This window comes from Anas platyrhynchos, chromosome 6 (assembly GCF_047663525.1).
Source record: "Anas platyrhynchos isolate ZD024472 breed Pekin duck chromosome 6, IASCAAS_PekinDuck_T2T, whole genome shotgun sequence".
Taxonomy (NCBI): Eukaryota; Metazoa; Chordata; class Aves; order Anseriformes; family Anatidae; genus Anas; species Anas platyrhynchos.
Window position 1 is genome coordinate 23127620 of NC_092592.1, and position 20916 is coordinate 23148535.

Consider the following 20916-nt stretch of genomic DNA (forward strand, 5'->3'; position numbering starts at 1 on the left):
TAGGCTACATTGATTACACAGAGCAGTCTGAAAGAGCAGCTAACGTACCCACTCACTCTTAGTTTTGTTTTTGATTCATGTGGGCAGTTGTAGATGCAGTCTGCTCTCCAGGTATTCACATGGAAGTGACTGAGACATGTCAAATTTACCAGCAGCTTCTCATTAGTGGCTCTTCCTTGATTATGACATCTGCTGAGGTTGATGACAATAACAGAATAAAATGTGAAGTTCAGTCATTTGGAAATGACTTAAGTGGAGGCCGTTCTGCACAGTATGATGTTGAAATGAATGATTGAGGCCAGATTTATAGCTCAAGCAGTCTTGCATCTGTGTTTCATTTGAGAACAACCAACATAAAAAAACACCTTTAAAAAAAATCTTAATCATTTCCCAACTGACCAAGACCTCTGGATATTCTGTCAGCAATATCATATAGACCACAACATGTTGTTGTTGAAAGGAATTTCCAGAGCATTGTTATATGGCTAGTCCAATAAACTTGTACTAGTCAAGGCTGTCAGTACGCCACTTTGGGTTTTACAGAAAAGTCCTCGGTCACTGGTCATAAGTTCCTAAAATGCCCCTGGAGAGGACAAGGAGACCATTCACAGACTTAGATGTGAAGAAAATTTGGAAGCAGCTTATATCTTCCCTTCTTTGAAGACTAGTGGCCATTCTGCAGTCTGGTTGCTGTAGTTTCTCCCCCAACACCCTCCACAGTTCAGTATGATTGAAAAGCATGCAGCCATAGAAGAAGAGCCAAGAATTTGGTGGCCAGACTTACTAAATTAAGTATTTTCTGGAGTTATGCAGAACTCCTTTCATTTGCATTGATGTTTTCTGAGTGTTGGATACTTGCCAGTAAACCTCTGATCCATTGAAGGCTCACAGTGAGGACAAACAGCTTAAATTGTATTACAGCTACCCAGGTAGACCCCATACACAACCCAAAGCAGAAAGCTCAGTCAGAACTATGAAACAATTAACATGCCACATACAATTAACAATGGTCCAAGGAGATCAGGTTTATAAAATGGAAGATATCTTATCAAGCTAGCCAGCATAAAACATACACATATATTGATTTTCCACAATAGTTAAGCTAGTGAAATGCCCAATCACTTTCACACGGAGAATTCAGCCATAATACAAAAATGCACTTATATTTCTGCAATGATCTCAGAAGGACAGAAAAAGTGTTCCCAAGGATGCAGCTCTCCTGCTTCCACACCATGTAAGGCAAGGTGATAAGAAAAGTCTTATCCAAGATACAGTAGATAAGTATGCAGAACAGAGACATTTCTAAAGAAGTTGAGGAATTCCTGCCAGCAAAGGGAGGTTTTTGTTATTTTTGCATACATTTGAAGTCCATAGTCAGGTCATAAACCAAGATGTTGGTGATTAGCTTCAAAACTCCCATTTGCCGGTATTATAAACCTTTTTGCTAGGAATCATCTTTGTTACCTGCCTGCCAGACCCTCCTACAGGCTTCTTGGGAAACTTGATGAGTTTTGGTGGAAAACTTCTAACAGGATTTTCTGATGGGTTGCTGTACTCCCAGAACTGTCCTCCTGCACACTGACAATGTTTAGCATTGCATTTGCAAGAAGCAATTGGAAAAGAGCAGAGATACCTCCCCCTTTTCACCATCTTTTCCCCCCTTCTACATGCAGGAAGGTGGAGTACATTGCCTGCAGTGATGGAAACTCGGACTGAGGAAGGGGAGTTCTCTGAGCATATGCCTATTGCTTATAAAGTAAATTGTTTACTATGGTAAAGCATGAAGCACATAGTAATATAGAAAGCTTTTGCTGTATTTATTTCTAAACCAGAACTTCTCCCTGCTCTGAAGGATTTACCGTCTCCTTTTGGCACGATGGTTATGCAGAACTCATATTCCCCATGCGCTAAATGCACATCTTAACATGCACTTAATGTGCTGACTTAGCAGCAACATGACCTCTGAATTTTCCATACTGTCTTGTAAAGTAGTATTAACCACATAAAAGTAGAAAACAATTTCAAATAATGCAATGGCATCTTCATCGCAAGGCTAAAAGGCTCTTCTGTCTTGAGCATGGAATGAAAAACATTTTAAAGTGAGTTTCCTACATTTCAGAAATCTTGAGAGCTAGTAAAATTATAAAAAAAAAGTGAATCTCTCTGAAGGTAAGTGGCATGCTCATTACAAGGCAAATGAACATTTAAATCACCAGTTGTGGTTGCACATGCTGAATGCCATGTGGCTGAACAATGAACAGAAGAGCTGTCTGGGAGCCTAATCCGGTTTTACCAGACCAATTGTTCACAGATTAACACATCCCCATTGTCCATATGAATCTTTCTGGGACAGGCTCCAAGTCTCAAGAGAAGTTCACATCCATGCCAGTGAGAAGGCTGCCTGATAAGTGCTTGTGCTCAGAGCTGGTCCTGTGGGGAGCTGAATGCCTCAGAAAGCTACAGGCATCAACACTGCTGAGATGTAACCCTGAACAGGCTAGTACTTCATTTGGTGACTGACAAATGATATCTTAATTATTCAGAACCACCTGTGTTGAAGATCATTCCCAGATTAGGCCACAATCCAGTAAACTGCAGACTTCAAGGTAAATGTAAGGGCATACCCCTAAAGTCAAAAGCTGGTCTGATATACAAAAAATTAGAAGAGCTGTGCTGAATCAGTGGTAATTACAAAGAAAACAACAGTCTGCAGCAAAGGCCCCAGAAAGGCATCAATTTTTGGCAAACTCTGACTATTAGCAAACAAAAAGCAGTAACATCAAGACAAAGTAATTGTCTGTACAGAAAGCTGTAATATGAAACATGTATAGCAATGAATAAAAGGCTTTGTGAAACTGTCCATTTCTCACTTCAATGCATGTGAACAAGTTGAAACAAACTAAGGATAAGCCAGGAGTTCTCAACACTGGTGCTAATAGCCTTCGAGAGCCTGGACTGGACAACACCTCTCAAAAGATGTTTTCATAACAGATGCTCTTTATTTACTTGAACTTCTCCATTGGCAAAGACACTGACCAATTTCTTCTCTGGTTTCAGATTTTCTGGCTACTCCATCTTATTGTAAACAGTGTAAAACATATTTGTTTAGAAGCACTCCCCTAGGACAACCAATGAAAATTATTTCTCAAAAACCTGAAGCTTGGGCCAAACTTGAGAAGAATTCTTTGGTGTCAAAGTCTTGTGATTTTCATCCTACCTCTTAATGTGTAGGATGCTTTGTCCAGAGTAAGTGTTCAGGAAAGGAAATAGGAATCTTGGATTTTGTTTTAAGCCTCACTACTTGATAAAAAGAATGTTTATGGGGGCAGCAGCACAGGGTCAGCCAAGCACCAGGACACTCTGGAATGGGAAGATGGGAAGGGTTCACATCAGTGCAAGCTGGGGCTGGGGTTCTACTGGGGACATGGTCCCGCACTGAACAGGTAGCTTCTGGGCAAAGTAGTGCTTAAATTTGGCAGGCAGGTTTTGCTATAGGTTTTCCTTAAACATTGAAACTTCTGAACTCCTTTCTCTCATCTAAAAAGCAAAAAAAAAAAATCAAGCTAATGCTCTGGACAGGAAAGCTTTCCCTGGAGCTTTCAATCTGCCTGCAGGGATGTTTGATACCAGCCCACTGTGGGAGCCAAGTGCTGCATTCCCTAAGCCCCTTGGACAACCCCAAACCTAAACAATCTCAAGTGGAAGGGGGGAGCTACCCATCCATGCTTGATTCACAAGTGTACACAGCCTACTTTTCATGCACAGGAGGGTGAATAGTAGGCTGCTGGGAGGTGGAGTGCCCCACACAGCAATGCTGCCCTCAGATGTAAGCATGCTCTATTTCACACCAGAAGACCCAACAGCAGCAGCATCTGCCTGCTTCTTTGATCAGCAAATCAAGAGCCCAAAGTCCTCCTGCTGAGCTGAAACCCAGTTGTTAATAGCCAGGCTTTGGGCATTTCCAGATGTCATGACATGAGCTGGAGAAAGCTGATTACCAGGTAGTTGCAAATAGTTTCAGGGAAATTATTTCCATCAACTGGCAAAATGGCAGTTTGCCATCAGGCTCCGCAAGTTCTTCAAAGATAATACCCATCATTCTAGGCTTGCCATTTCTTACAAAGATTACTCTTGGTCACTATCCCTGCGCTCACGAAATATACTCACAGCAACCCAGCTAAAGAGGAAAGCTGCTCAGAGGGGTGAGCATGCACAGAGCTTCAATTGCATCTCCCATGTGCCCAGCATCCTCCTTATGTGCCTCATAACAGTATTTATACCCATCCCCACTTGAGCTATACTGAATGAAAGCCAAAACCACCATTATAACACAGAAGCTTCCAGTGTAGCTAGCATTAAAATACAGTTCATGGACTATTGCTCCACAAGATCCCAGCCTCAGTCAGCACACAGGAAGGACAGGACTCATTTAACAGCTTCTCACTATTTTCTTTTAAACTCCATTGCTCAGCATGGGCTCCTAAGCCTTGCTGTCTGCACAGCGCTCTTACTTTCACCTCCTTTCACATATCCTGCTCACCACTGTTCAGTCTCAGTGCCCCCCCAAACACTAAATTTAATATGCTCCTGTGAGGGTAGGGTAAAATTACCCCAATTTACAGATAGAACTAAAGGACAAGAGTTGCCATGCTGAGAAATCAAAGCCCAGTTTCTTCCACCTAGTTTTAGGTGCTCACCTGATGTGAGGTCTTCATAGCTCATTCACACTCCCCCCAGATGAACACTAATGACAAATGTCTACCTATCTGTCCCTCAGTCCCGTGCCATCCTGAGCATGTGCATGTGTTTTGGGACATGTATACAGTCTTTACACCATATTCCTATGACTTAACCAGCATAATTCACACTGAACATAACAGCATCACTCCAACTGCTCTGCAGCACTGCACATCCCCTCCAGACAGCCCCAAACCACCACAAGACTCTTTTCATCCACTCAACACACAAGTTGACAGTGATTAAGCAGCTTCACATGCAACCAATTACCCAACTTCTCAGGCAAGTCCCCAGGACTCCACACTTGTCTCCATAACACATTTTGATCATGATGGATAACCCATCTTCAGCACTGGCAAATCCCTCCTGGGACAGGTAACTTTCCTAGAGAGGTACAGGCTGTTTGTGCAGCTCTCAGGCATGTATAAAGCAGAATCTGTGAAAGAAAGAAGGCCCAGAGCAGGTAAAACTGGATGAATCTGACCAAAAGTGAACACAGATGGATAGAAAGAAAGAGATCCTCGACCAAGGAGTAGTCCAGACAAGACTGACAGATATGCCATTACTCAAGACCATTAAAGGTAGTTTGGACAGTTCAGGAAGGAATAATTGACTTGAGTTTTTGCATGCATCATGCCAAATGACTACTGCTTCAGCTCTACTAAACTGCAGAATTGGCTCACTACTATAGCATTTCTGTGTTGTATTTTACGGATATTATTTCAGCTACAGAAGCTTCTCTTTTTTAATACTCATCTTAATCTTGCTCATTAGGTGGGAAGCATTACCTTACTCACACCTGACTGCCAAATCAGCCAGAGCCCATCCACTCCCTGCTGACACAGCCTGCAGCCATCAGTATTACAAAAACACTGCTGCATCCCCTTTCCTAGGCAGAACATCAAGGTACAGAGAGCAAATGCAAGTGATCTTCCACAGAAATCCCACTATATTCTTTGCCACAAAGTTCACTGAGACTTTTGGTGAAAGCTGCATTTTATTTCAATAAGAAGGCATCGGAACCACAGGAGGCAAGAGTGAACATGTTAAACCTAGCAGTACATTTATGCCCCCATTCTCCTGGAAGTTGATCGGGAGTATAGCTAAACATGCAGCTGGCACCTACTGTCCCACAGGAAGTTTTTGCAAGGGAGGCAGCAGTGAGGCTGATGGAAATCAAGTACTTTTCTTATTACGTGGTTGAAACATGGCCAGGACAAAGATGCCAGTGCTGGAGCCAGGAAGCCCCACATTCCTGCCACTCAGCATTGGGGTGTTTATCTGCACATGCCCTCTGTTGTAGTGTCACTGCAGGCTTGAAGGGCCATGCTATTTCCACAGACAACTTCTTCCTGCCATAAGATCTCAAGGAAATTTTTCCAACAGCCTTGGGGGCTTTGCTTTTATTTCATGGGAATGTTCTGGACAGTCAGCTGAAGTGAAGAACTGACTCCCCTGGAACCAGCCACGACCTCCCTGACCCATTTAAAACCCAGGTGTACATCTCCTTCCAGAGCTGCTATGGAAGAGCATCCAGGAGGAGCCACCACCAGTGAAGATGAGAGGCAGTCATTCCTCTTAGCCTGCTCTGTATCACTTGCAAGCAGATTGTTCCAATATGCTGTGTTGGTTTTATGAGACAGAAGCATCCATTGGGACATAAGGTGTAATTATAGAGCAATTTCAATTAAGAGTCAAACTACAGTCCAATAAGGTAAAAAGGTCAGTGCTATATCTAGTAATGCAGCTGGATGGTGGTTTTGCACTTGGCTACAAAACGAAGGGAAATCCTAACTGGGGCCAAATATATCCCTGTCTTCAGTCATGATCTTCTGCCAAGCATCAATCCCAGAGCACATTCTGAAAGGATATTTGCTCAGATTTACAGTTTAAAAAATGCATTATACTATTCTTTGTTTTAGCAGGCCCAGGATGCAACTTCAACACTTTCCAGTGAGTTTTTTTCTTTTTTCTCCTTCCCAGGCTTTGATTACAAAATAACTAAGCTGAACAGATTCTGTTCATGGTGAGAGTCTCAGCTGTCAAGTATTAGATTATAGCAGAAAAACATCGAAAAAACTAGCATGCTCTCCTGGTGTGGTTTAAACAAGGATTTCAGGAACAAACTCAGAAAACACTCACCAGTTTATCAACACTGGGAAATTATCTCAGAGCACCTCCTAGGGGAAGAAGTCTGAGAAAACATCTGGAAGGGATAAAGCACTAGTGAGGACAACAAATAGCATGGCATTCAAAAAGGAGTCTCAAGACAGCAATTTTTGAGCTCTAAAATTCCCTAGAAAATTCTATACACTCAAGCTCTGCCCACTGCTTTGGGGAAATTAACATCAAAAATCAATAGATGGGCCAAAGCAACAACTACACAGAGACATGCTGAATAGGAGATTAGCTAAAAAAGCCAGAAGGAAAGGGAAGACCAGCAAAACTCAAATGGGGGCTGGGACAGGGGCTGTGGATTAGCCCTGGCAGTGGAATTGCTTATAGGGGGGTCTCACAAGTGGTTTAGGACATTTACAAAGCACTACATCTTTCCCAGAATTCAAAGTATCAGACAACAGGACATTTTTCCTTCAAATGGATCTTACCCTGGAAGTAAATGCTTCCAACAACTGGGAATCCCTGGAAATCTCATGTTTGCTTCTGCACAGTCGTAGATATGCAAAGAATTGCAGATTTAATGAAATCCTCAGCTTCTCATACAGGGTCTGCAAAAAGGCTGCAGATATTTGTTCATGAACACTGCTAATCACAAGTGCTGGAGAGAGCAGCAAGCTTTCTATCCCAGCCCCCTCCTGCCTCTGCCATCAGCTGGGATACTATCTATCCTCTTCAGTTTTTGGCAGGTTCAAGATGGGAATCTGGTTTTAAGACTGACACAACTAAAACATCAGGCCATGTCATATCATCCAGTTTTAAATGCAAATAGTTTTTTTAGGTCTTATAACCATGCAAGAGGGCATCCAGGGGAGCAGCATCTGTGCAGGTGACTCCAGAAACAGATGAATCAGCCTGTGGAAGCGAAGACTGGATCAGAGCAGTGAATTTTACATTAGATTGTAATAGCAGGGCCTTTCCAAAAAGGCAGAATTCTGAAATGCTCTGTTCATCTGATGTCTGCTAGAGATTACCTGGAACTAGGTGAAAAGAAACAAAGCACAGAGCTGTGCCAGGGAGATCTGGACAGAAAATGGCTCTGAAAAATAACATGAAAAGCAGAATGTAAGGCTCTGAAGTTATCACCCCTAGTACACAGTGGAAACTGAATGAACCCTGAAGAACAAAATAAGGTAATAACATGCTGGATCCCTTAACAGTAACAAACTGAAGTAGGCATATGGCCACACTGTCCGTGTCTCAGGTAGAACCAAAAGAAATATATTTCTGCCCTGAGCAAAACTGATTCTGTACTCCTTCTGGCATAGGAAACATTTTCACCCCATTTAACACTAAAATATTAAATTAATGAGTTCAAAGCTGCTTCTTGTCCAGAATTAACTTGCTTCCAAGAAAACTTTGACAAAGTAGTGTCTCCATAACAGATTTTAGACATCTTGTTTATCCAGACTTTCCAGAAAGTTGCCAAAGATATCTCAATCTGAACAGAAGTTAACTGATTTGAACTTGCTCATAGGAGCTGTCTGAATTGCTATTGACTTCTGAGACAGACTTACATCACAGAAAAGGGAATTCCCTGGAAGATTTGTCTGATAATGGACACTAACAGTGCCCCCCAAATATACTTATGTGCAATTGAGACAAATGCAGCAGCAGACTCATTTTGTTAAGGAGCTTAGAAGACATTAAAACCCTGGACAATCCCATCAGCATAGAAAAGGGTACCTTAAACTCCTGATGAGTTCACTTCTGCAAGCTATATCCTTTGTAAGCACCAGCAATACACTGACAGGATACTTCGTGATGCAAAGGCACGTGCTGATTGCTGGAGCCTCATGCCAACAGGAAACCTTGACAGCATCAGTACCAAGACAGAAAACCTCCAGCAGCAGTGCAGGAACAATACTGTCCAGCTCTGATGCTGGAGCCCAAAACATGGACAGAACAAAAAAAAAAATCTGTGAGTGTCTGGTGGCCTGCAGCTGCACAAATCCTGAGAAAGCTGCCTCATTTCAAAGGTGCTGTGCAAGAGGACTGGTCATTTGAGCTCTGCTTTTGATGATCCCCAAGCCAAAAGGAAGAGAAGGTGATCCTTAGGGATTCTGAGTAAAAATGAAGGCAGCAGCTTTACACACTAGCAACTTGAATTAAACAGCTTAGGAAAGTATTGGCTAGCAATTCTCAGCCTTCTGCACCTGACAGTGCAAGAATCCAATTGGTTTGGATATCTTGCCATTTCCAGTTTGATGTGACATGGGAAACAACCTCTCCTTGTCCTGACTGCTATTTGAACCCAGCATTTAAATCCCAAAGGAAGATTCTTCCTTAAAGATGCTGGTTTCCTAACACAAGGCACATACCAAACAACACCCGGGGCTCTAGCTAATTATCCTTTTATCTCTTAAGCTCTCTGCCCTGTTGCTGGAATCACACCATGAAAACACCACTCTTGATCCTGCACCTGGTTTTCCATCCTTCCCTGTGATCCTAGTTAGCACCTTTGGCTGAGAGTCTCAATTCCCCTCTCCTCCAGACCAGCCCCGTGCACTCAGCTTCACCCCAGCCCAACAGCCAGATGCGGAGCTCAGCCTCAGGGCCACTTCACTTTTCAGTCTGAAGGGTTGCACCAACAACTACCAACTATTTGGTTATACTTGAAAATGATTTGACTTGCTTATGTGTGATTGCCTGAGAGGTGCTCATGTTGCTGGCAAAAGCAGACAGCAGCAAGCCTACAGCTTGCCCTATGGATGCAGCATTGGAGGCAGGACTCAATTTCTCAACAGGAATGCCTCCAAATCACACTGAACACAACGATCAGCCCAGGAAGCCAAGCTGCTATACACAAACCATAAACTGTCTGTCAACACACAGAACTGATCCTGCTCAACTCTCTACATAACCCAGACCCATACTGTTCTGGTGAATCTCCAGAGTTCTGGCAGCATTTCTTGGACTGCCCATCTCCAGCTGGGAATATACTGAGACCTATATTCTGCTTACAGGCATATTTCACAAGCAGAAGCTGGAGATGCAAGCATCACCCATTTCTAAAGCATTACCTCCACAGATGTACCTACAAGGTAGGAGGACAAGAAACAGCTCCTTGTTCTTTCTACCCAGGTAAGAAATCTGAGCATGTAGGAAGCTTGTGGCTCCCAAAAACCTCCTCAAATGTCAGGTGCAGATGGAGCAGAACAGCACACTGTCTGGTACCTATAAGTAAATGATAAAATGCAGGAAAATCTAGCACTTCAGCAAGAAATTCAGGAACAATTGCATTTTACATTGATTTAAATCAAAGTCCTTATAACTCCTGCCTGAAACACTTTGGAAAATATAGTAAAGTACAGCAGCCATGGGCATGTTTTCCCACTCCTATACAGAAAAGCTGGTTTAATACATCCTTGAGCACATCAGTTGCATACAGTTAAACAGGCTTAGCTCAGGGCTGCTACAGAATCTGTTCACACAGCTAGGTGTGCCTGTCATGGATTTGGGTTATGTCTCATTTACACAGCTCTCATCTGGGCTTCAGAGCTCTTTAAACATTATTAATAAGTTTCATGGAAGACAGCAGAGCAGAAGCTCTAGGAGTAGAGAAGACAGCAATATGTTCACTACTTCCAGTCTTGTTACAAACTGTGGTAGATGGCAAAGTTTCCAAATTCCCCTAAAATGCTGGAGTGCTGCAGGGATAACATGATGGATTTCAACTCAAGACGCTAAAGAACTATCCAAGAAAACAAAACCTTTGATTTACACTCAAGTAAATCTTCCCTAGGATTTATCTGCCTAGCTCTGAGATAACACGTAGATATTTCTTACACAGCCTAACATAAACAAATCTTCCACACACAGTGAATAGAGGGGCAGCAAGGAAAGCAGTTTGGGAGCATGCACTTTCCAGGGAACGGAAAAACACTTTGTCATTCACTCCGGGTTTGGCTTTCAGAAGTGCTGCCAGGGCACTGAGTGCTTGATATGCTCAGTCTGCTACCAAGAGCTTCATTTCAGTGTAGAGCTGCCTGCATCTCTGGGCGCTGCCCAAAAGAGAGGTCTGGGCAATGTCACCTCACCCACTTCTGCTCTCCCCCAGCTGAACACGACAGAGCAGCGTGAGGGCTCTGCGCTGACAAAGCCAACAGGCACTCAGGCCAATACATAAATCAGTGTTACAGATCCCCAGGGAGATACTAGTCCAGGAAGGGAGACTGGCAGCTTTTCAGCAGTAAGTGAAACAAGCCTTCACAACTGAGCATCACACATCTTCTGCCATCAGCACATCGGCTGTTGTGTTTCATTGAGGTTTCACAGGACAGTGTTGCAACATCATGGACTAAGGTGGGACAGGTTCTAATTTGAGCTGCACAAGCCTTACCGATAACATCCCTTTGATCACTAATTTTGCAAACAGTGAGCCTAACCTGAGCAGTAATTAGCTCCCTGCCAGTCCTGGCTGGACCCAGCTCCTCCTGGCTCTCACTGGCCCACCCCTGCCACAAGGCCACTCACCAGGGCTGTTTGAGCACAGCTGAGACCCTGCCTTGCCAGCTGTGAACACACAGGTGCTGAGCTGTGTGAGGGAAAAGATCTCAACCCCACAGTTGTCTGCTTCAAAAGTCCTGCTGTGTCTGTTAGGTTTTATTCAGCAGCAATGTTTTAGGAACAGCTGAGCACTAGGGTTCCCCTTTTCCTGGAACAGAAAACCAAGCAACCCAGCTAGCACACATAGCTGCTCCTTCATTTGGAAGGACAGTGTTTTGCGTTGAGCCACTCCTTAAAGCATGGTGAGAAAAAAACACTTGAATAACAATTACTACAACAAAAGACTCTTGGAAATAAAAGCAGAACACTTTGCATATATCCTAGATGTTACTTCTGCAGCTGGGGTCTTCTGGATTTCTACTCCAGATGTTTTCTTCATGCAAGAAAGCTATCTACTTAAATCTGCTTGGAACATCTCTGGCACCACCTTCCTAAAGGCACAGACCTCTTGTTGGAATAGCCAAATAAAGCCTAAGGAGCCATATGGGTTCTTCAAGCAATTTCCACCCACCAGACTCCTACCATCAGCAAGTCCATGCCAAGTGCTGTGTGCATATTGCACCATAAGCAGTTAGAGATCACAGCTGCGAGTGACAGTCTAATTGTATTTGGCATTGACACATCCCAATATCTTTTCTCACTTGGCTACACCAAACTGCCTCACAGAAGTTTGAAGCAATAGCTTATACCCCTGTGGAAACTGGCACAGAACCATGCTGACCATCCCAGGCCATGTGGAAAGCCAAAGGAACCAGGTGAAAGCTCATGCCAGTTATTTTATACCACTGCCCTTCACCTACACACTGGGAGCACACTGGAGGGATGGAGTGGAAGAAGCCATAGGACCAGTCCATTCCCCACTACCACCACCAACCTTAACAGAGAGACCCTGGATCTGGGGAGTTCTCAGACAAGCGCAGCACTGAGTTACCATGCCTATGTTTATACATCCCAGGCGGCCACGCTTCCTGTACTATGAGCTCCACAAGGGGAAGTTAGCTTTTTTTCTTCATCAATGCCTGGCTCTGCTCCAGAAGTTTTGGGTTTCTGTCCCTGCAGGCACTTCCCTGGGGAAGCTGCTTCCTCACAGTCCATCTTCCTCTCATGCCCAGCCTGTGGGCGAGCAGGGGTCAGAGGGACCCCTCTCACAGGCCAGCCTGGACCCAGAACCACTGCAGCGCTCACTCATTTACTCATTTACACACTGCACCCCAAAGTTGCACCAGGGCTTCCCAGCAGCATGCAGATGCAGGAAATCAGACTCCCCTCCTCCCAGACAGCATGGCTGACACCTCCACCCCAGCCCCTGACATTTAGCCAAAAGGCTCATAGGGGAAAAGTTGGAATCCTGTCTCACCATACCCTCCCCCGTATACAAAGTTTCAGTGTGAGAGCAGCAAAATAACCCTGAGAAAAATCTAGTGACTGCATGTGACCCTAACCCTGCAGCACATTACCAACACTTTAATTTACTTCAAGATGAAGTTTTAACAGGTCCTGACCTCCAGCACCCCCAGCACACCCAGCCTGGCAGCCTGCTCCACTGTTCATGCAATGCCCACATGAGCACTCTAACCCTTGATGACGGAAGCACACCAAATTCTTAGAATTGTCAATTGTCTGTAGACACTTCCAACGCCTTCAACTTCCAGCTAATTACCACACAGAGAACTCATTGGGAAATGCATCCATGACCATCCTTTCAGTGGAAATGTACTTCAAACAAGCCTGTAAGGATCAGCTCTCAGCCTGAAAGCTAGTGTCACTGCAGGAGTCAGCGCAGCAACCAGGGTCACCCCACAGGGTACAACTCACCCAAATCACCCAATCTCAGGACAGAAGCAGGCTACAGCCCAGAGCAGATAGGGGATGCATAAGAAAGGTCACAATCCCCCCAGGCCTGCCACAGGGGCTGAGATGTGCCCTGGCTGCCTGCTGGGCTGGCAATGCCAGCAGGTATGGCAGGCCCACTCATTGCTGCAAGCAGAGCCCAGGACAAAGCAGCAGGAGGGTGGGCTGGAGCTGTGCAGCAGAAGGACAGCCCGTAGGACACATTGCAGATCCTCTGTACAGAAAGGCTGAATTATGCACTGCTCCCAGGATCCAGGTGACAAAGCTAAAACCTGCCCCTCTGGCAGCAGTGAGACCATTGCAAGGAGGAGCACAGGGCTTCAGGAGAGATACCATTGTGAGATGGGTCAGACATGGAATAAGCCCCTTAACTGATACAACCACTAGTGAGAAAGCAAATGAGCAGAACAGCATTGCTACAAACCTACTTCACTAAATTTAGGGGATTGCTACACAATACAGCTGATGAATAAATAGCAAGCAATATCTTTTGTCAAATGAAACATTTACATCTTTTACAGATATTCCTGAAGTACAGATTTGCTTCCAAACTGCTACAGGGAAGATAAGGCTCATTTCCATAACCTTCCTTATGTACCTACCCTCCACCCCAACAGCTGTACAGCTTCAGTTCTGCCTAATACCTCTCCAGATTTATTGGATGCCCTGCTATAAGCCTGCTTGTTCCCTGTTACAGTGTTTGGCCATGGGTGAAGTATGTGGGAGCGATCTATAATATTTTTATGTCTATTGTATGACCTTCTGTTAGCTTGATAGGATGAGTGTCAGGGCTCTCCCCTAGGAGCAGGGCACACATCCCTTGAAATAGATGCTCATGGAGAGACAGAAAGGTCAAAGCAACAGTGGGGCCTGAACACCAGTAGAAGTTTTAATTATGAATTATGGATGTGGCTACTATACATTGCTATTTTGGGAGCTGATAATTTAACAGGCAAGTAAGAAACAGGAGGATCTCCTCAAAAGATAAGGCACTTCCACCTCCTGCCTGTTAAGGGTTGCGAAGTCCTGGATCAGAACTGGTGATTTGTGATGCCTGGTTTATCAAGGTCACAGAGCACCGAACAAAACCTTGTCTCCATTTCTGTCTCTCCTCATGCCAATGAGAAGCTAATCCCCCCCCAAGTCCATCTCACCAGCATAGCTTAGGTCACTTAAAAGATATAGTTTTCTGACACTTCACTTTACATTTTGGAAGCTAATGTTGGGTGGCTTCTGACTAGAGCAGGATAGCACAGCATTCTCATGTGATGTTACCTTCTTAAAGCTGAGAGTTTTTCAAAGTGCCATGAATCTAAAGTTTAACTTTTAACTGAAGTTATTCCATTATATAGAGAGCTCAAATTAATTAAAATAATTTCACCTCCCACCTAAGACCTCCCTTTTCTGCCAGACTTTCTGAACATTTAAAGTTTTCTTTGAATTTTGCACTACAGTTTAAAATCCAGCTTTTAAAATCAAATTTTGTCATAGGCTACAAGAGATGCACAATCCTATCACAACTAATTTCATAACTGCTAGCTGAAAATGCTGGCACACCAACCCATGAAGGTATTAAAGCCACTGAAACAGTAGCAGTAAGCAAAATTTGTATCTGCCGGCACTACTTAGATACAGCCTTCGCAGGCCATGAAAGCAGTACCCTAAGCCTCAGCTCCTCCAGGGACTCAGGATACCCCAACATGGAGGGAAAAGCTCCTCACAGGAGAGCAGAGCCACTGCAGAGTGCTGGGGTTTCATCTGCAGCTGGGGGATCAGCTCCTCTCCTCACCACAGCACCCCAGTGGCCCAGCCCAGGCATCCCTGCAAGCACCGCAGGCGAGCTGGCAGCCCCATGGAAAGGGGCTGTAAGCCCTGCTCATGTCCCTCAATTTGCCAGCAAAACACAAAACAGGCCAGGGAGCCCTGCACCACCAAATCTGGTGGAAAAGTGCTTTTTGTTCTCTTTATAATTAAAGCTCTTCTCATCAGAGGGCACAGGGGCAATTCGCCTCCTCAGCGTGGGGGTTGCTAGCACTCAGCTAATGGAAACAGGCTGCTGACTAACGGGTGGTCTGCAAGCCCTGGCTGTTTGTTTAGGGAGCAATCCCAGCCAGGGCAGGTAAGCAGCACACTGACCTTGCTGCTCAGAGAGCTAAACTCACGAACTGCACAGATCAGCAGCTACACAAAGCCTGCTGGGGATGAGGCTGCTGAGCACAAATTCAGCACAGCCTGCACCCACAGCACAGGAGGGCAGCTCCAGGCCCCAAAGGCCCCAGCACAGTCCTCGCTGCCATGGGACAGCCTGGGACGCAGGGGAGTTGACACCAGGCCTACGAAAACCCCCTTTGCTCTGTCATAATAGCTGAAGGAATGAGATACACTGAACTTGGCATTCCTACCAAACATGTTAATGGAAGGAAAAGTCTTTCAGTGGGGGCACCAGATCCCACTAGGGTCCCACTGCAGCCTGCCCAAGTCCCAGGCTCCCCACTGAGCCAGGCACAGCGGGGGCTCCCACCTGCTGTGCCAGGTGCTCTGACCCTAGGGTAGCACTCTTCTCTAGACAGGATACTCACCTTCAGAGCCAGACATCTCCAGGTCCTACTTGCAAGGTGCTCTTTTGGCATGGGGGGGAAAAAAAGAGACTCTTGAGGTGGGCAGTTTGATGGGAACTTCCAGCAGCAAAAAGGAGGCAACGCAGCCATTGTGGGCATGCACCCATACCTCCAATCAAGGCATCAAGTGACAGCAGCAACAGGAAAGCAGGACTTGTCCTCTCACATCTCAAAGCCCACTTCCCAAAGAGCATGCAGTTTAGAGGTACTGCCTCCATGTGAATAAATCCCAGACATCTCCCAGCAAACCTTACCCACCTCCTGCCATTGATATTTAAGCATCCTGCTGTGCTCCCATAGGCCACCACAACCAGTCAAGCCCACCCTGCACCTGTCTCTCCCAGGTGGAGCCTATCTTAGCTTCTAAAATCCTAAACACCATGCCTCCAGGTGTAGTCTGGAAGCCATGAAAAAGGCCAGGGAAGGAACAAATACATGCATGTTAGCTAGCAGATGACTGATGGTATCTATTTGTGGCCCCAGATCACAGCTTTGAGTATTGGGACAACCTGAAAACAACAAAATTTCTGGAGGGCACAACAGCAAGCTGTACTTGGGCAAGCTGAGGCAGTGCACGGTACAAAATAAAGTTTGTGATCAGATACAAATTCGTTGTGCTCAGGCACGTGGTCTGTTTGCATAACCGTGTGCCTGAAATGTTGCTTTTTTCTTAACTGGAACAATCTGTAAAAAGGTTTGTACCACAAAGAAAGTTATTACTGTGTCCTTTGAATAAATAAGAATGCTTCTCCTTTCTGAACAGTTGCCATCCTGAAAGAAGGCAACGAGCACTGGTTTGTAACATTCTCCAAACAACCAGCAGCAGAGGGGAGGCAGTCCAAGCAAAGAGCTTGTTAACAATCCACAGGCTGAAAGTCATTCATCTTTTTTTTTTAAAAAACAAAAACAAAAAACAACTGCAGATTATTAGAAAAGCATGTGGTGGAGTTGGAGAAAGATATAAGAAAACTTCATAGAACTTTATTCTGTTTTTCACTCCAATTTTGGCTCTAAGGTATGCTATGAGCTGCAGCACAAGCACAACTGGACCACGTTCACGGGAGAAGATCGTCTGCTGCTGCCTGTCCATCTGCCACCAGATCTTAGCTGCAAATTTCTGCAAAATGAGTATTATTTTCAACACATACTGTGACCATTTTTACCCAAACATTTCCTTTGAGGAATACAAAGGAGAAAATGAGACAAGTTACTTCCTCCTTGGTACCAAAGCCTGTTCAGAAGCCATTCCTCAAAATCAACCCTGCCGCCCAGGGGCAGTCCAGACCTTTGCCATTCTGTTGTCAATGAGCAGCACAGTGCCAGCGAGGGGGTAGGACAACCAGCAGTCACATCATGCTCATGGCAGGCTAGTGAGCAACAACCCCGCCTGATGTTTCATTTGTAATAAGTGTTCCCAATCGAAAGAAAACACTGCCTCACAGTGTGTTTCTAGTAAATGAAAGAAGACAAATGCATACCAGACACGCGGGTGTGGGAGGAAAAGGAATGCACAATCCGCTCCCAACTGTCATCACATCTCCTGCTCGGGCAGCTTCCCCTTCTCAGGGGGCTTGTACTGAGGGAGCGGCAGCAAACCTCCTGGGGACTCACACGAGGAGAGCATCGCTGAGAGCCCTGCATCGAGAAATCTCAGATGTGGCTCTGGGCAGGCCTATGTGGTAGCCAAAACCAAGTACATCGGTATAAGGCTGTGCCTGCTTAAAGGGAAGACAAATGTAGGACTGTGTCAGGTAAAGGTACTCGTGTCATCTCAGAGCTCCTCAGTATCCTGCAGTACTCAGTACCCCCACCCGTGGATACTGTGACAAACCTCTTTTAAACCTGTACATTCGAACCCCTTTGAGACAACCCAGTAAAAGAGGTGATGGGTCCTGCTGTGCTTGTTTGCTTTGCAGCCTTTTGAAGGCAGTGCCAAGCTGTAGACCCAGAATAAATCCTACCAAACAGGAACATTTACATAAATAACCTCAGCTACACAGCTTGCAAGTCCTCATCCATTTCTTCATCTCTGTAGCCAAAAACATGTGTTTTGTGTTGCCTTACATAAATCTCTCTGGTTATTTATCTGTGCAAACCCTTCTATAAATTGCTCGCTGGGCCCCAAAATGCAGCAAGCAGGCTGTTTGATGTGTGTCTCAAGCACTAGGTGAGTCAATCGCTGCTGCGTACACCTTGTTTGCTCCCACGCAGGGAGAAGTTACCGGTCCCCTTTGCCAGAAAAGAGGGCAAAAAGTCAAATGGTTTTGATGGATGGATAAACGTCTGTGGGCTGAGCCTCCTGCGCAGAGCTTGTTTACACTGAGACTTACTAGTACTCCCTCCTCCTGCTGGCTGATAAAACACTCCTTCTCCATCTATCTTTATGAAATACTGCACATGAATATTTGATGCCTTTGTGAGCTCCTTTTCCACTACTGCATTTCCCCCTGGTGCAATTCCTCTCTGTACAGGAACAAGCAGAGCATCAGCCCCATTCTGTGGTGCCAAGGCTGGGCATCAGCCCTGTTACAGACCCATTCTGCAGAGGTGGATTTTACTCATCAGCATCACAGCACAGCTTTTAGCATTTACCCCGTGTCCTGTGAGCAAATCATGTTTATTTAGGTTACAATTTAGCTGAGTTACTGAGGTACCATTGGGATGTGCCGACTCACTGGCAGACGTCCCAAATTCATTCGCTGCCCTCGGCTGAGCTGCTCAGGCATTGCTCCGTGCCCCGGCTTCCCTGTGCGGAACAGAGATGTGTCGGAGCAATAACAAAACCAGGAGCATTTCTTCATGTCAGCACAGTGCTCCTGCCGGCAATGCCATCGGGTGTCACATGCAGCACATCGTGGCGTGGCTGTCACGCTCCCCTAGGGCAAGCAATCCCCTGCCATCACCCTCTCACCCCTCAGGGCTCCTGCAGGGCTGGCAGGCATTGCTGTCTCCCTGGGGGACAGGTCGTCTTAGGGATGTTTCTGCAGGGGGAGCCAGAGGGATGGAGGAGTTGGAAAAAGGGAGATGGAGCCTGTGGCAGTTTGGCCAGTGATCCCTTGGAGGTGGGATCCAACCGTCCTGCATGGCTCGTGGCACTGCCCCAGGGTGGCACCAGGCCCTGGGGCTCCACAGGCAGGTCACCTCGTCACACCACCAGGGGTGATGCAGAGGGGAAGCGAGCCAGAAACCTTCTTTGATTCCCAGCAGGGACAAATATCTGAAGGTACAGCACCCAAAACCCTGGAGGCAGAGGCCGTGGTGCCCCCAGGCCCCCTGACAGAAGCTCTGCCGCAGAGCTCTGGCAGCATCACAGTTTCACAGGCCAAGGTGCCTGCCGATGGCCCAGACGCTGAACAGTGGCCTTGGTCACAGAACGTCTGTGGTGGCTGTGCCACTGCTGAATTTCTAAAGCGAAGCGTGGGGTGGGAGAGATGAAGGTGGGGACTAGCATTGCTATGAAACCCTGACATAAAACCCTCCAGCTCAACCCATACATCACTGGGAGCAGCCTGTAAATGTGAATCCTGGCTGGCAGCCAGTGTGCAAATGGCAAGCCTATGTGCAAAGAAAGTGGCTTAATGTGCAGTGGGGACCTCTGCTATCAAGCCTCCCAGAACAGGCTGTGCTGGTGCATAGGCTTTGCACTGTTGGTTACAGGTTATTAATCCCCTGTAAGGTCATAAGTTCTCAGTCCTCTTCCGACTGCATAAACTCACTCCTAAAAGCTGCACAGAAGAACCCCCGAATGGCTCAGAGCTTCACTGAGGGTACCATCTCCCCACTGGAAAGGAGGCAGAATGACCAGAGACACCTCTACTGGGAAAGGTCAGGTTCATGTGAGGATGCTTCACAGGAGAACTAGTTAAAAAATTCCTAAATGGAGGGAAAGAACCGCTAGAGGAAAGTTGGTACAAAGCCACCTGGGGATGTCTGTACTGCTCACGCCATGCCCCCTCCTGGGCACTCGAGTGAAAGAAGCAGTAGTGCACCCCTGAATAGCGAGTGGAGAAGTCACCTGGGCCAGGAGACTCCTCAGGCAGTGGACAAGGACCCTCAGGAAGGCTGATTAAGCCCAATCCCATGACAGAGGTTGGGCAATAGCTAAGGGAATGATGGAAGGTTTAAATTGTTAATGTATTAATCTGCCTCTCCCAAATGGATTCTGTTCCTCCATTACCACCCCGCCCACAATTCTGCATTTATTTTAAACCCTGGGGCTTGTTCTTGGCAAGAAAGGAAACCTTGCTGTCGAGGGCACTCAAAGTCATTTTGTTTTGGGGTGAGACCTCCAGGGTGACCAAGCCCAGTGTGCTCCACCACTGGCACTGGCAGCAGGTCTCCTACCAGGGGAGGTGCCGGGGACCACAGAAGGGTGGGCAGGGAGCCCCTCTCTACAGAGCCAGTGGCTGCTGACACCTCGCAGGGCTGCAGTTTCTCCAAGCCTGGGCTAGTGGCTCTCCACAATCCTGAAAGACTCATTGCCTTCCTATGGTCTATGTACCTAAGCCATTTTCTAGCTTTTGTGTTTGTAAATAAACACCTGAAATTCAACGCATTGATGTTAAAAACCAAACTAAAGCAATACGAAGACAGCAAAGAAAAAGGCATCCAAACACTTTGCAGTCTCAGGGCTTTTAAGCCAGCTTGGTGATTTCTGGAGCCATTGGCAGCAGGAGTGCAGGGGCATCCCCGAAGGCAGTGGGGAGGGAACGGGACACCCCAGCAGGGTCTGTTCAGATTCAGGGGGCCGCACCTCTGGTGTGCCTTTGTTCTGTCCATCCCTCTTGAAAAGGAAGTGCAGGCACACCACTGAGTCACCCATCAGCTGTGAAATCCCTAAAGCCCTACTTCCTTCAAACAGGCGCCATGGTGTGGGCAGAGGGGAGGAAAGGGGAACACCCGCGTGTGGGGCCGGTGCTGAGTCTGCACGGGCAGAAGGCAGGGCGAGGGCAGGGGCTGCAGTGACTGGCCCCGCAGGTGGACTCATTGCCCTGTGAGCCCGCAGCCCCGCAGGAACCAGACGTAC

General features: G+C 46.2%; 1 long non-coding RNA gene across 1 annotated transcript; it reads right to left on the reverse strand.

The window, feature by feature from the left end:
• Positions 1–395: 395 nt before the first annotated feature.
• On the reverse strand, positions 396–16244 carry LOC110354409 (uncharacterized). The gene is made up of 5 exons (XR_002406321.4): positions 16000–16244; positions 15852–15892; positions 7344–7474; positions 6880–6943; positions 396–5173 (listed from the first exon to the last, which is right to left on the reverse strand). It is a non-coding gene; the product is annotated as an uncharacterized lncRNA (long non-coding RNA).
• Positions 16245–20916: the final 4672 nt, after the last annotated feature.